This window comes from Miscanthus floridulus, chromosome 16 (assembly GCF_019320115.1).
Source record: "Miscanthus floridulus cultivar M001 chromosome 16, ASM1932011v1, whole genome shotgun sequence".
NCBI lineage: Eukaryota > Viridiplantae > Streptophyta > Magnoliopsida > Poales > Poaceae > Miscanthus > Miscanthus floridulus.
This window is the reverse complement of record NC_089595.1, coordinates 106,848,411-106,861,703: the sequence shown is the minus strand read 5'-3', so window position 1 is coordinate 106,861,703 and position 13,293 is coordinate 106,848,411. Positions and strand designations below refer to the sequence as shown.

General features: G+C 45.2%; 3 pseudogenes; all 3 read right to left on the bottom strand.

Annotated features, from left to right (window-relative positions):
• Positions 1-11,302: 11,302 nt before the first annotated feature.
• LOC136514675 (small nucleolar RNA snoR2/U65) lies at positions 11,303-11,383 on the bottom strand (annotated as a pseudogene).
• Positions 11,384-11,477: 94 nt separating this feature from the next.
• Positions 11,478-11,615, bottom strand: LOC136514652 (small nucleolar RNA Z112; annotated as a pseudogene).
• Positions 11,616-11,870: 255 nt separating this feature from the next.
• Positions 11,871-11,968, bottom strand: LOC136514658 (small nucleolar RNA snoR31/Z110/Z27; annotated as a pseudogene).
• Between the last annotated feature and the right edge of the window lie 1,325 nt (positions 11,969-13,293).

Sequence of the window (13,293 nt, the reverse complement as noted above, 5' to 3'; positions counted from 1 at the left end):
AGTTAATCTTAGGGTTCGCGATGTTTTACTTCTCAGTCGACTGTTTCTAGATCTGTTGGTGCTACGCCATGTTTTGGATAATCATCTTCCTACTGTTTCTCCATTGCCCTCGTCTATCCCGACTTTGGGAGTAGGTCTCGATTATATCAAGTTGCTCTTAACCATGTATCCCTAGATCCCGTGTGGTTTAGTATTCAAAGTCGTGTAATTTTTCATGTAATATCGGATCTACGAATGTAATCACAATTCCCCTTTGCTGGTTCTTGCTTTGAATCTCAGGACGAGATTCTTTTTAAGGGGGGTTGGTTGTAACACCCCTGGTGTTACGAGCTTATTTAGCACCGCGATTTAGGACTAAGTCAAATTTTCAAAATGGGTTTTTTTTTTCAGAATTTTTGATTTAAAATGTACTTGATGCGATAAGCGAATCCTGTGTGACTTAATTTCGTGGACTCGATTAAGTGCTCAAGTTAAATTAGGCAGTGCGTAAAGATATTTGAGAATGTTGAACAATGATGCTAGCGAACGGTTTGTCATGTTAGATTAACCATGAAAAGTAACTTTTATAAATAAAATAAAATCCTTTAATAAATAGAACAATACACACACATATATAGCTTTTGAATCAAATTTAAATTCAAGCTTTGTTGAAATTTTTTTGTGTCTAGACGTTACAAATTATTTAAATTAGTAAATGGCGATGCATCGCAGAAGAGCAGCCGCATGTCAGAGACTAATAGTTTCTTGTTGGGCTTGCGAGCTAGCTTAGCGACTTGTGTACTCGCTAGTGAGTTACTTATCTGGTCTCTCGTCCAGGTGAAGTCATTAGTCAAGTATTACTACAAGGTTACTCATAAGGTGAAGTCAACTCAAACAGTTGTCTCCTTCCCATTGTTCCTCTGTCTTTCTTTCAATCAGTGTCTCTGTCTGCGTGTCTCTTCGTGGACGAGCACAGTCGGCCATGTACATTTGCTTTCTTGAGACCTTGCGCGCGTGGGCCTGCCGGCCTAGCTGCGCTGGCTGTTTATTTCTAGGACAAGGTCAGGTCCACAGCACTAGCTTATCTATGACATTTCTCGCGCTGTCCCTACGTCAGCGAAAGTTGCCGAACCATCGCGTTGTTTTCGGCATCGCAGCACTTGCAAGCTGCCTTCATGGCCAAGCATGTGCTTGCGTGCTGTGTTGTGATGCAGTAGGACCATGCATCCCCTCTCTACCTCCTCCTCGTGACTAGTACTAGTAGCTACCCTCTGTTCATGTACAGTGTACCACTACAAAACAGCGCAGCACTGCGAGCAGTTGCAGAGCTCAGCTTTTCCTCCTTTTCTATTTCTATGCCATGGTCCTATCTGACTGCCTCTGCGTCTCTGCCTTTCTTTTCCTTTTACAAAGCAAGGCACGCACACAAGCATCGAACATCATCGTCGCGAACGCCGTAGTGCCAGGCATCCAGCGGCAGCAGGTCCTTGCTTCTTTGCTGCCCCCTTGCGCTCGCTTGCCAGGCATCCGCTCCTTTGCCCTGCATGCTGCACCACCTCCGGGGCAGCGTCCGCGTCACCTGGGCTTGCTCCCCACGCTCAGTCCGAGCTTAGCACCTCGATGTCCGCGCTCAGCACCCCGGTGTTCGTGCCGCGCCACCCGCCCGCCATCATCGCGCGCGTGCGTACTCCCCTCGGTCCCACGTTAGACCCATGGCTGTGTGGCGCTCCTCCTCTCGGGCCGCGTTGACTCAACCACGCTGGTCCACTGATCCACGCGCCTCACACCCGACGTCGTCCGTTTCTGCCGCCGCGCGCGCGTGCGCGCTGTGCCGCCGGTGCCATGGGCTTTGCTGCACCATGGCTGGCCGCCTGGTGCACGCAGCCGCCCCGCCGGCGTCATAGCTCCATGTCATGCCTAGAACGCCGCACCGCGCGCGAGCACACATGACCGAACCGTGCCACCACCGCATCCCCGTAGCTCCACCTCACCGCGCAGCCCACTGCATTGCTGGGGCAGTTGCCGCTCGCCTGGCTGGCACCGTCGCAGTCAGCGGGCCGCCGCCTCGGCTCATGCAGGCGAGCTACTGAGGCCCGGTTTAGCTTTTGTCGTGGCCAGCATGAGGCCACGCGGGTTCCCGTGCAGCTCGCCGGTGGGCTCTCCGTCGCCGCCGTGTCTTCCCTGGCTCCTCAGCACCGTTGCCACCACCGTCGGTCGTTGTCTTCGGTTGTGCTCTGCTTCTGAGGAAAGGAAAAGGTGAGGAAGGGAATAAATCAAAGCAAAAATGTTATACAGGGTCCTTACTGCAAATGCATGACTCGTTTGAATAGTGCTCATGGATCTCGGCGCGATTAGGGAAAGTGCAAGGGGCCGTTTCGCAATATTGTTGTCGCCACTGCCGTCTGGGCCGCGCGCGTGCCTGTTGGGCCATGTCGCGCTGGGCCGCTCGCGCCCGTCCCTGAGATGGGCCATGCGCGCCCCCGTCTGGGCCACGGCCGCGTCGTCTGCCCGCCTAGGCCGTCCGCGCACGTTGGGCTAGCTTGCCGCCCGCGCTTGCTGCCGCCGCGCTTGGGCCGAGCGTGCGCGGATTTCTGAGTTGGGCCGAATAGAAAGCCGCTGTCCCTTTTCATTCTATAGACATTTTCTAACTAAGTTTCAGAAAATAAAGTTATAAAATCAATATAAAATGGTATAGGAGTCCAAAAATTATGAAACTAGTTTTGTTAGTCTCCTAAAATCATGCTCTACCTGTTAGTATATTTTATTCACATAGTTTGGTAATATTTTTGAGAACTATATAATTAATCTAAGATACTTAATATTGTAAAATATAAATTTGTAGGAACTTTCGTGATAAATTGGTAATAGTATTAGATCTAAAATCTTTACAGTAGTTTCCTAGCAATATTAGCTGCTCACTGTAATTTTTATAGCTCTAGAATAATTAGTTGCTAGATAAATAATAATGTCCTATTGCGAATAAAGAAACACCGTTGGTTTATATAACTAAAATAGTTGTTGGGAAATAATGCCTTATCCGACAACGGGTAGATGTAGCCTAGGTACGGTCGTTGTTAGAACTAGCCCGTTAACTTGAGAGGCGTAAATCGTATTTTATGAGTCATAATTACAGTCGATTAATTATGACTTTGCATTGCATCGCATGCATATCATATAGGTACGATGATGGATCAACGGATCAATCGAAGGATGATTGGGAACCCAAAGATGGTGTAATGGTATTCTCTCCATGAAATGATGCAACGGGCTTTCTATTTAGTTGATGGTGGATGATCTAAAGATGCAGATACTAACTTTTAGTATATATCTTACCTAGGCAAGCCCGGTGCATAACCCCTACTTTTCTACAGTTTAAATTATATTTGTGCATTAAGTTTTAAGGAGTTGAATGAACCCACTTGCATATATATCTTTATCCTATGAGTCTTACTAGTATGACATGATCGTGTAGATTGCTATGCTACAGGACTCCGGTAGAAGTCGAGTGATTGCCTGTCACTCGCGAGATATAGGAAATATATTACTATATGATTATCACTTGGAATATATAAAATTGTGGAAAGGAAAAATGGTGACCGGGTAGAGATATGGTTTAGGTATTGGTGGGTGTAAGAGGTTGTGTCGCCGTGGACACGGGGCATAACTTAATTACACTGCTTTCCCTGTCTTGTCGGTTAAGGACCGATCATTGCATAAGGCATCCAGGCAAGTCATAGACTTATTATCCTGAGCATATACTTGTGTATGGGCGCTTGGAAGACTTGTTGCTCTCTTGTCACGGATCCGGCTCTTTCTGGACCGACTGTCAGGGTTTTATTTTGGTGGAGGAGGTCCTTGCACCGCACTGAGTCTGGGACTCAGGGGCGGGGACTTGGAGTCCTAGTTTGGTTGGGGACCTAGACACCTGGGACAGGAGAGTGATGGGTTGGTCCTGCTTGTGCCCGGGGTACAAGCGGGGCGTGTGTTTTTAGAGTACCCATCTAGGGGCATTGATTCACGAATCGCTGGATGATCCGGTACGGCTTGTCTACGGTTTAGCATCGTAGTAAGAATTGAAAAATGAAAGATAGAAGATGGAAGAAGGAAATCTGATTGCTTACCACCTTCTTGAAAGTAGTACAGGTGCTTACATAGAATGGTTAGTTAATGAACCAATGCGGCTATTAATAAAAATCGAATATAAGGACACATGCTTAGTAATGCTTCCTGCAAATGCTATAAACCCACAAGCCAGATAGCCTTGCATATCCTTGGAGTCTTTTCTTTTCTCCTATTGGGTAAGACTTGCTGAGTACGATTGAGTACTCAGGGTTTTATTCCCCCTGTTGTAGGTGACAGGTGGATGCTAGAGATGACCCTTGTGTGTGGATACTTCCTGGTGGGCTCAGCGAGGATTCCTTTGCGCTGCGATCATAGTTTTATTTACAACTCTCACCAAATATTTTTATAAATGAAAGTTTATAATCTGTTGTCATAGTTGTTATATATCCATACTTCATCATGTCATTAATAGATGTTTATTTCCGCTGCAACTTTGTTCACATGTTTATATTCCGCTATTCAATTAAATTATTCCTAACTCTGATAATATGATTACATTCCGCTATTATAATAATAAAATGTTATACTCTGATGTACATGTAAAGTGATGTCAGAAATGGTTAAATGATGTAAGCTTTATTCTCTCATTTGTGATCCTAATGGCAAAAAAGTGGATTTTCGGGTTCTCCCCTAGGGTGTGCCCGACGGAACAGAGTAATTTAGTGTTCTTCCTTGAGTGCTTAGTGTCTAATAGAAGGCAAGCACTCTTGTGAGGCATTAGATTAGGCAATTCTACCACATCTTGGATCGAGACAAAGTCTTTACAAGTCATTTCTAGCGTGAGCTGTTTCAGTTGGCTGGAATTGAGCTACGGATTAGTACTGCTTATCATCCGCAAACAGATGGTCAAACTGAATGGGTCAATCAATGCCTTAAGATGTTCCTATGTTGCTTTGTGCATGCTTGTCCGCATCAGTGGCGACAGTGGTTGGATCAAGCTGAGTTTTGGTATAACATGAATTGGCATTCAACTTTGGGGCGTTCTCCTTTTGAGGTATTGTATGGTTATGCACCGCACCATTTTGGCGTTGCCAATGCTTCAGACACGAACATTATAGATTTGGCTACTTGGTTGTCTGACCGAGCTCTGATGTCTGAGGTGATTCGCTAGCATCTGAACCGTACTAAGCAGCATATGAAAAAGCAAGCTGATGAGCATCGGTCCGAACATTAGTTTTAGATTGGTGATCTAGTTTTTGTCAAACTCCAACCATATGTGCAATCTTCCTTAGCACATCGTAGCAATCAGAAACTGGCCTTCAAATTCTTTGGGCCGTACCATATTCTGGCTCACGTGGGAGCGGTGGCTTACCAACTTGAGCTTCTGGCTTCTTCTTCGGTGCACCCGGTGTTCTATGTTTCATAGCTCAAGAAGTCAGTGGGAACTTCTCATTCTATCACCAGTCATCCACCTTCTAAGGTGATCCTTTAGGGTGTTCCAGAATGGATTCTTCAAACTCGATCCATCACCAAGGGTACGCGCTCTATCACACAAGGTTTAATTCTGTGGTCTATCTTGCCAAGGTCTCTAGCTACTTGGGAGGACTTGGAGTTTCTTCGCTAGCAGTTTCCTCACACCATCGTCTGGGACTGGCTCAGCGCGCAAGGGAGGGGGGGTTACGTCTGGACCTGCTACTGTGGCAAGTCTGGCACTGGATGCTGAAGATGGGCTAGAGCCGCAGGAGATGAATGGGCCATAGCTACGAAGGTCTAGCCGACCTAGGCTTCCTAACCGACGTGTCTCGGGCAACGAATGGGCCACGGCATGAAGCTTTAGCGTCATACATATGGTGTGTTGCGAGAGGAGAGGGCATCAAATATTATAGTAACAAACTCTTGCTTCCGCCTGCAAGCTTCCTCTGACCCCATCCTCGTGCTCTGCTGCCTACCCCTGCTCCAATCTTGCTACCCACCTAAATTCAGTTACCGATACTCTAAATACTGAGATCCGTCTGAGCTTGTAACATCCCTCCATGCACTGGGTGGCCGCCATGCTTGCCTGCATCTCGGAGGTTCTTGCAAAGAAGACAAAAAATCCGCATGCACTCAGCCCACCGCCGGTCCACCCTCCCATTGCCTGCCCCTCTCTTCCCCAGCTCCCATCGCAAAGATGAGCTTTTATGAATAGTGCCAGCCGCATGCAAGACTCAGACCATTGTGGATCCACAGTGATTCAATCCCAACCGTTCATCCATTCCATCTGTATGTGAGGATCCACCTGATCTAGCCACGTCACATGTTTTGGGGACCACTGTGCACTCCTGAAGACTAGGTCATGGTGTCAGTGTTATCCATCCATCCTCTAAAAATCGAAGGAGGAAACAAAATCCCTACCTCGCCTGCTATGCAGAGTCCACCCTCCTAGCCATCGCCGCCTAGGGCTGCCATGGCTTCTTTGACCCTGCCTGCATCTGTCTTCCTCTCCCCCGGCACCTCGCCCTGGCACAGCCCCTCATGCAAGAATCAGACCACTGTAGATCCACAATGATTCAATCCTAGCCGTTCATCTATTCCATCCGTACATGAGGCTCCACCCGATCCAGCCATGGCACATGTTTCTAGGACTACCGTGCACTCCCCCAGACTGGGTCATGTTGTTAGCGTTATCCATCCATCCTCCATCCATCCTCTAAAATTTGTTGACCACTGCTTGAACAACAAATAGAACCTAAAGGGAATTGTAATCGGTTGACCAACCTATCTGCAAATTTGAAGAAACAGATGAGAGGACAAAGGATGATTAGTGGTAGAGCAATGATGATGTGGATCCTCTACGGCATTCTTGGCAAGCTCTAGGACCTCAGGAAAGAACAAAGACAGAGATGTTAGTGAAAACCTAACCAAATCGAGAGGCCATGGAGAATAATGGGACACGAACCTCGATGATGTGGATGTAGTCGAAGACACCGGTGAGGTAGACCTCGGGGAGCACCAAGGATGGGCAGAGATTATGGCAGAACTGCCTAATCTAATGCCTCCCAGGAGTACTTGTCCTCCATTAGACACTAAGTACTCATGAAAAGACACTAATTACGTAGTTCCATCAAGCACACCCCAAGAAAGAACCCAAAAATCCATATTTTTCCATCAGGATCACAAATGAGAGAATAAAGCTTACAATATTTTAGTCATTTCTTACATCCCTTTTCATGCAACATCAGAGTATAATATTTATTATTTATAATAGCGGAATATGACCATGTTATTAGAGTTATGAACAATTTAATTTAATAGCGAAATATAAACATGTGATCAGAGTTATAGCGGAAATAAATATTTATTCATGACATGATGAAGTATTGATATATAAACTATGGCAACAGATTATAAACTTCTATTTATAAAAACATTTAGTGACAGTTATAAATAAAAACTATGGTCGCAGCGTAAAGGAATCCTCTCTGAGCTCACTAGGAGAAATCCACACTCAAGAATCAGCTCTAGCATCCACCTGTCACCTGCAACAGGGTAGAACAAATCTTGAGTACTCAATTGTACTCCACAAGACTTATTCGTCAGGAGAAAAGAAAAGACTCCAAGGATATACAAGGCTATCTGCCTTGTGAGTTTATTGCATCTGCAAGAAGTATTACTAAGCGTGCGTCCTTATATTCAATTTTATTAGCAGTCAGCATTAGTTCATTAACTAACCATTCTATATAAGCACATGTGCTACTTTCAAGCGGGTGGTTAGCAATTAGAATCATTTTACCATCTTTCATCTTCTAGTTCTTACTACGCTGCTAGACTATAGACAAGTCGTACTGGATCACCCGACGATTCATGAACCAATATATCCTAGCTAGGTACTCTAAAACACATGTCCCACTTGTACCATAGGCATAAGCAGGACTAACTCACTACCCTCCTATCACAGGGTCTAGGTCCCCGTCCAAACGTGGGCTCCAAGCCCCCGCTCCTGAGTCCCAGACTCAGTGCGGTGCTTAGACCTCCACCATCCCTGCCTCCAATCAATCGGTCCGGAAAGAGCCGAAACCTATGACAAGAGAGCAATGAGCCTTCCCACGCCCATACACAAGTATGTGTTCAGAATAATAAGTTTGTGACCTGCCTAAAACCCAATGCAACGGTCGGTCCTTAACCGACATAGGCGGAACAAGTGCAATCCGAGCCTCGCTCGAATGCCAAACCAAGTCCAGATCCAAAGTACCATTCCGCCCGGTCTTCAATTATCATTTATATATATTTTCCATGTGATAATATATAATAACAACAATAATATATTTTCTATCTCTCACGAGTGACAGACAATCACTCGACTTCTACCGGAGTCCTGTAGCATAGCAATCTACACGATCATGTCATACTAGTAAAACTTATAGGATAATGATATATATATGCAAGTGGGTTTCATTCAACTCCTTAAAGTTAATGCACAAGCATAAATTAAAGTGCAGAATAATATGGGTTATGCACCGCGGCTTGCCTGGGTAACATGTAATCAAAAGTTAGTATTATATCTTTGTGTCCTGATCCCTAACACCATCTTTTCTGCTACTCTATTTGATACCACCGATCCACCATCGTTCCTATTATAATATGTATTGATGCAAATGCAGGGATGGCGCAATCAATCAAAAGACAACAATAATTCTTAAAATACGAGTGCACAAACCAAGCTAACAAGCTAACTCCTATGACTAATATATTAGCTAAGTATTAACTTCACTAAACAAAGCATCATTTTCATCAACAAGTACTAATTCTTACCAAATCAAGTCTCTTTTTGATTTATTAATGATTTAATATACTCAAACTAAGGCACATTAACTACTCTAGTAAACTAATTATTATTGTACTACAAAAAATTACAGAGAACACCTGGTAACACTTCTAACCTACTGTAAAATTTTTAGAGCTAACACTATCACCGATTTATCATGGAAATTCCTACAAGTTTATGTCTTAACAAAATTAAGTATGTTAAAATCATTAGAGCAACCCTAAAAACATACAAAATCTATGCGAATAAAATACACTATCAGATATATTATGATTTTACAAATTTAACAAAATTGGTTTGGCATTTTTGTGTTTTTTCTACATTTTATTACCAATTTTACAAGATCACTGCTTTGGAACAAAACACAAAACCAGAAAGGAAAAGCTTCGTGGGCTCGGCCTGGCCTAGCACTACCCGCTCGGCCAGCCACCAGCCCAACGGCTGGAGGCCCAGGCGGGGGCAGGGCGCACGCGCAGCTACAGGCCATGGCTAATGGCGCGGCGAGCGTGGCCCAACGCGGCGCGGGCGTGAGCGGCCCAAGCACGGCGGCAAACTTGCACGAAGGCCCCTAAACTTTTACTTAATCAACCTACATGACATTACACACTATGCAACACTATTTACACGAGTCATGGATTTGCATTGGGAACCCTAAAAAGTTACTATTCCATTTTCTCACCCTTCTCCTTCCTTTGGCGTAGCAGAGGACGGACGGGCTCCGACTGATTCCCGTTGGAGGGGCGGCTCCCTAGCGGCACAGGTGCAGCAGCAGACTCGACCGTGCTCGATGACGGTGGTGCGGCCACGACGAGAGCGCTGCGGGCGTGGCAGCGGAGGTGGAGCGGTGCGAGGCAACGCGGGGCTCAGGCACGCTCGTGCGCGTGGTGGCTGGGCGATAGGAGCAGCCATGACACCAGCGAGCACGGGACCCAGTCGACCAGTGCCGATTCAGCGCAGTAGAGGCCACGCCGGTGGCGCGGCGAACTGGCTGGCTTCGCCGAGCCCGCGCTGGTCAGTAGCCGACCGTGGCCTGGCTAGAGGTCGACCGGAGCAGCTGGCCGCGGGCACGGTCGGACAGGAGGTGCAACACAACGGTGGTGGTGCGCCAGCATGGCAGCGACGTGGTTGGCGGAGGAGGCGCTCGGAAGGGGCAGCGCTATGGGGCTGTAGTACCAACGTGGGGCCGTGGGGGCTCGCGCGCTCACGCGAGGGGGCTGGGCGACGGGCGGCATGGCCACGGCGGGTGCCATGGGGGCACGGAAGAGAGAGTGGGCAGAGGCAAGCTGGGAGGAAGGGATAGCAAGCAGCGGCTGTGGCACCATCGAGCTCGGTCCTTTCCTCAATAACGCGCGAGTTGTGCCGGTGAGGTAGGTAAGATGAGTGGCTAAGAGCGAGCGCTGCAGTGACCAAATGTCAACGGACAAGAGCACCTCCGGCACGCGTGCATGGATGACATTACGGTCGATAGCAGCTACGCACGGGTTTTAAAGCAAATGAAAAACTACTAACAATCACGATTGAGGTTCGACTAATTCCACGACTCTAAAGTTGATCTTATCAGCTATCTAACAGAGCAATCCGTACAACAAAAGGACCACCCGAGAGGAAAATACATGCGTGCCAAGATGAGTTCGTCTTCGAAGTTCCGGTTCATGATAGAGCGTTGACACAGGCCTCGCAGCCCGTTCTAATGAACTTAGGCAAATTTTTTTGAGATCTACGTGACACTCAACACGACTATAACCTACACCATTCTCGAGTGCTCACCTTGATGCAAATCACTAAATAAAAACATGGCACTAGTGTTTAACTAAATTTTTAGAAATCAGTTGCCAAAATGGCATTGTCTCCTATCATTTCATACTTAAAAGAATTCAATGTTTAAGTTAGAACTAACATTCCTAAGCACTTTGCCGTAATTATTGCAAGGTCTAAACCTCGACGATTTCAACTAACAAACATAGCATGACATAACCCATACTCCATACTAACCCACAGGAGCAAAACATTTGAACGCCTCTTAATTATTGTGCTTAATATAAATAGTCAAAAATAACATCCTAACTATAATTTCAACTTCCTGCCGATTCATGAAAGGTCCAGTTTAAATGTCGGATTCGATTTATGAGCTATCAGATATACTATTGAACAACTTCTATTCATCAAAACAAGAGTTGCATTTTCATCTATTAAACTTACACTCCAAATTTCATTCGTACTAAATACAAGTTATATTTTATTTTGTTTATAAAAATTGCTTTCGTGTCAATGTTTAAAACTACTTATTCTACTCTTCGCGTTAGAATTTTTCATTACCACATATAGGCATTTACGTAACTAATCCACTGTATTTACTAGTATAGTGCCCGTGCTAACGCTACGGACCATATTAAGTCAAAAGTTAATTCTAGAACAATATTGGTCTCACGCCGTGCTAACGCTAGTAGTGTGCCATGCTAATGTTGAAACAACTTTGTTTCGACCTAATCATAGCATCTCTGGTCAATGCCATGGCTAACAGAAGCGTGGCATTAGGCCCAAAATTTATTTCATTGTAGTTTTTTTGTCTGTAGCATATCATTATAGTTCATAAACTAAAAGACGTTGAATAAGTTAACAGGCAGTTATTATAACCCCGCAGGGACCCGATTTAAATCACACCATAGCTGAATTAAACAACTACAGATGGGGCTCCATCCCAGATCAGACCAGAGGTTTACATTATCAAACGACATTTCCTACTGGTAGGTCTTGAGATCCCCATTGGGACTACAACTACGTCTATATAATCAGATTAAACTAACATGAGTACATGACCAAAATAGGAAATGTATAATACGTAGTCACATAAGCCACATCAAGTCAGACAATTTTTGGCATTAGTAATTTGACGGTAATTCTAGATTGGCATACCACAGATCACATGACAGTGTAAGTTTGTAAAGATACCTACCTAGAGCAAACAATTTTAAAGACCAAAAGATACCCAAAAACAAAAATAAAAGGCAAAATTAAGAGCAGTTGCATTATCATCAGAAAAGAATTGCCTTCTCACTCACAGAGGTACCAGCACTGTGTCAGGAGGTGTCCTAAGATTGTTTCGAGGTTTCATCATCTGATACAAAGAAAAAGACAAAGATACAGTTCAACAACGTCAAACACCGAGAGATACAGTTAAGGATGTTAAGGATTCAGATGCAGAGATGTCTGTGTATCACTCGCTCGGGAGAAGCCGGCCTTGGATCAAGTGTTGGATTATGCATTAGGATACAATTTTTTAAAAAAATAACAAACAACAATAAGCTCAAGTATTGTTGTAACACGCCTGTTGTGAGGTAGGGGGCTGTGGCGAGGGTAGGGGGCGGCGGCTATGGAGGAGTTGTTCATGCTAAGCTGCTAGAGATTCTCAAGCAAGCTAGCAACATTAGCAAGTTCATTGTTTTTGGACTACATAGCGACTTCTGTTGGCTTCGTCGTCTGCAAGTTCATTGTTGCCTTTGAACAATACAAATTTTCAATGAAAAATCCATTCCTCCTACGTAGTGAAAAATATCAAATGGAAGTTAAGAGTCATTCTTGCAGTTACGTAGCTCCAGCGGTGTGATATCAGCACTATCAGCATTTCTTAGTAGTCAAATATGTTGCTATTTAAATCCAAACATAAAAATAATTGAGATGTCAGGCAAATACTAAATCCTTCGTTGAGATAAGCCTTAGATCATTGAGACATTTGGTCAAGCAGATCCAATGCGTGGTTATCATTGCATTTAGCCTATTATGTTGAGTGCCCTCACCTTGATTTGTTGTAGACTTTGGAAATTAGGGAGTCTCGCCATCCAGCAGCGTAATGGAAAGAACGCATCCAACACCTAGAAGGTCTGATGTGTGTGCACTGGAGTTTGACCTCAGGACACGTTGACCGAGCTTGTTGTGCTGGAGATGTGCAACGTCTGGGCGTCAGGCTTGGCTTTGAGGCGCCTATGATTTTTGTGCCCTGCAAATGCTTAACCCAGTACCAACTCAATTTGCAGTAAACATTAGCAAGACCTGATGTGATTTCCATCCGTCCCAAAACCAGAGAACTGAAACGGGCATCGAATAAATCACATCTGAAAATATATCCGCACCAACACGAACGAAGACTGAAACATGAAACACACATTGTTTCTGATTCGTGCTGCGTTTTCATAGACAAATACCACAACGAACTGGATGGCAAATACAAACTCAAGAACACGGATCCGACATTGAGGAAACAGAGGACCAGCAATCTCCAGGAAAACGCAGGAATAGGCCAGTAGACATCTAGAAGGCAGGAATACAATCTAGAAGGCAGTAAACCATACCTCTTGCCAATCCTTGGTGGAGATTTAGATTTTGGAGATGCAGGCGAGACGGTGGCAGAAGCAGGTTGGCAATCGATGGCTCCCCTTGCCGCCACCGCCGCC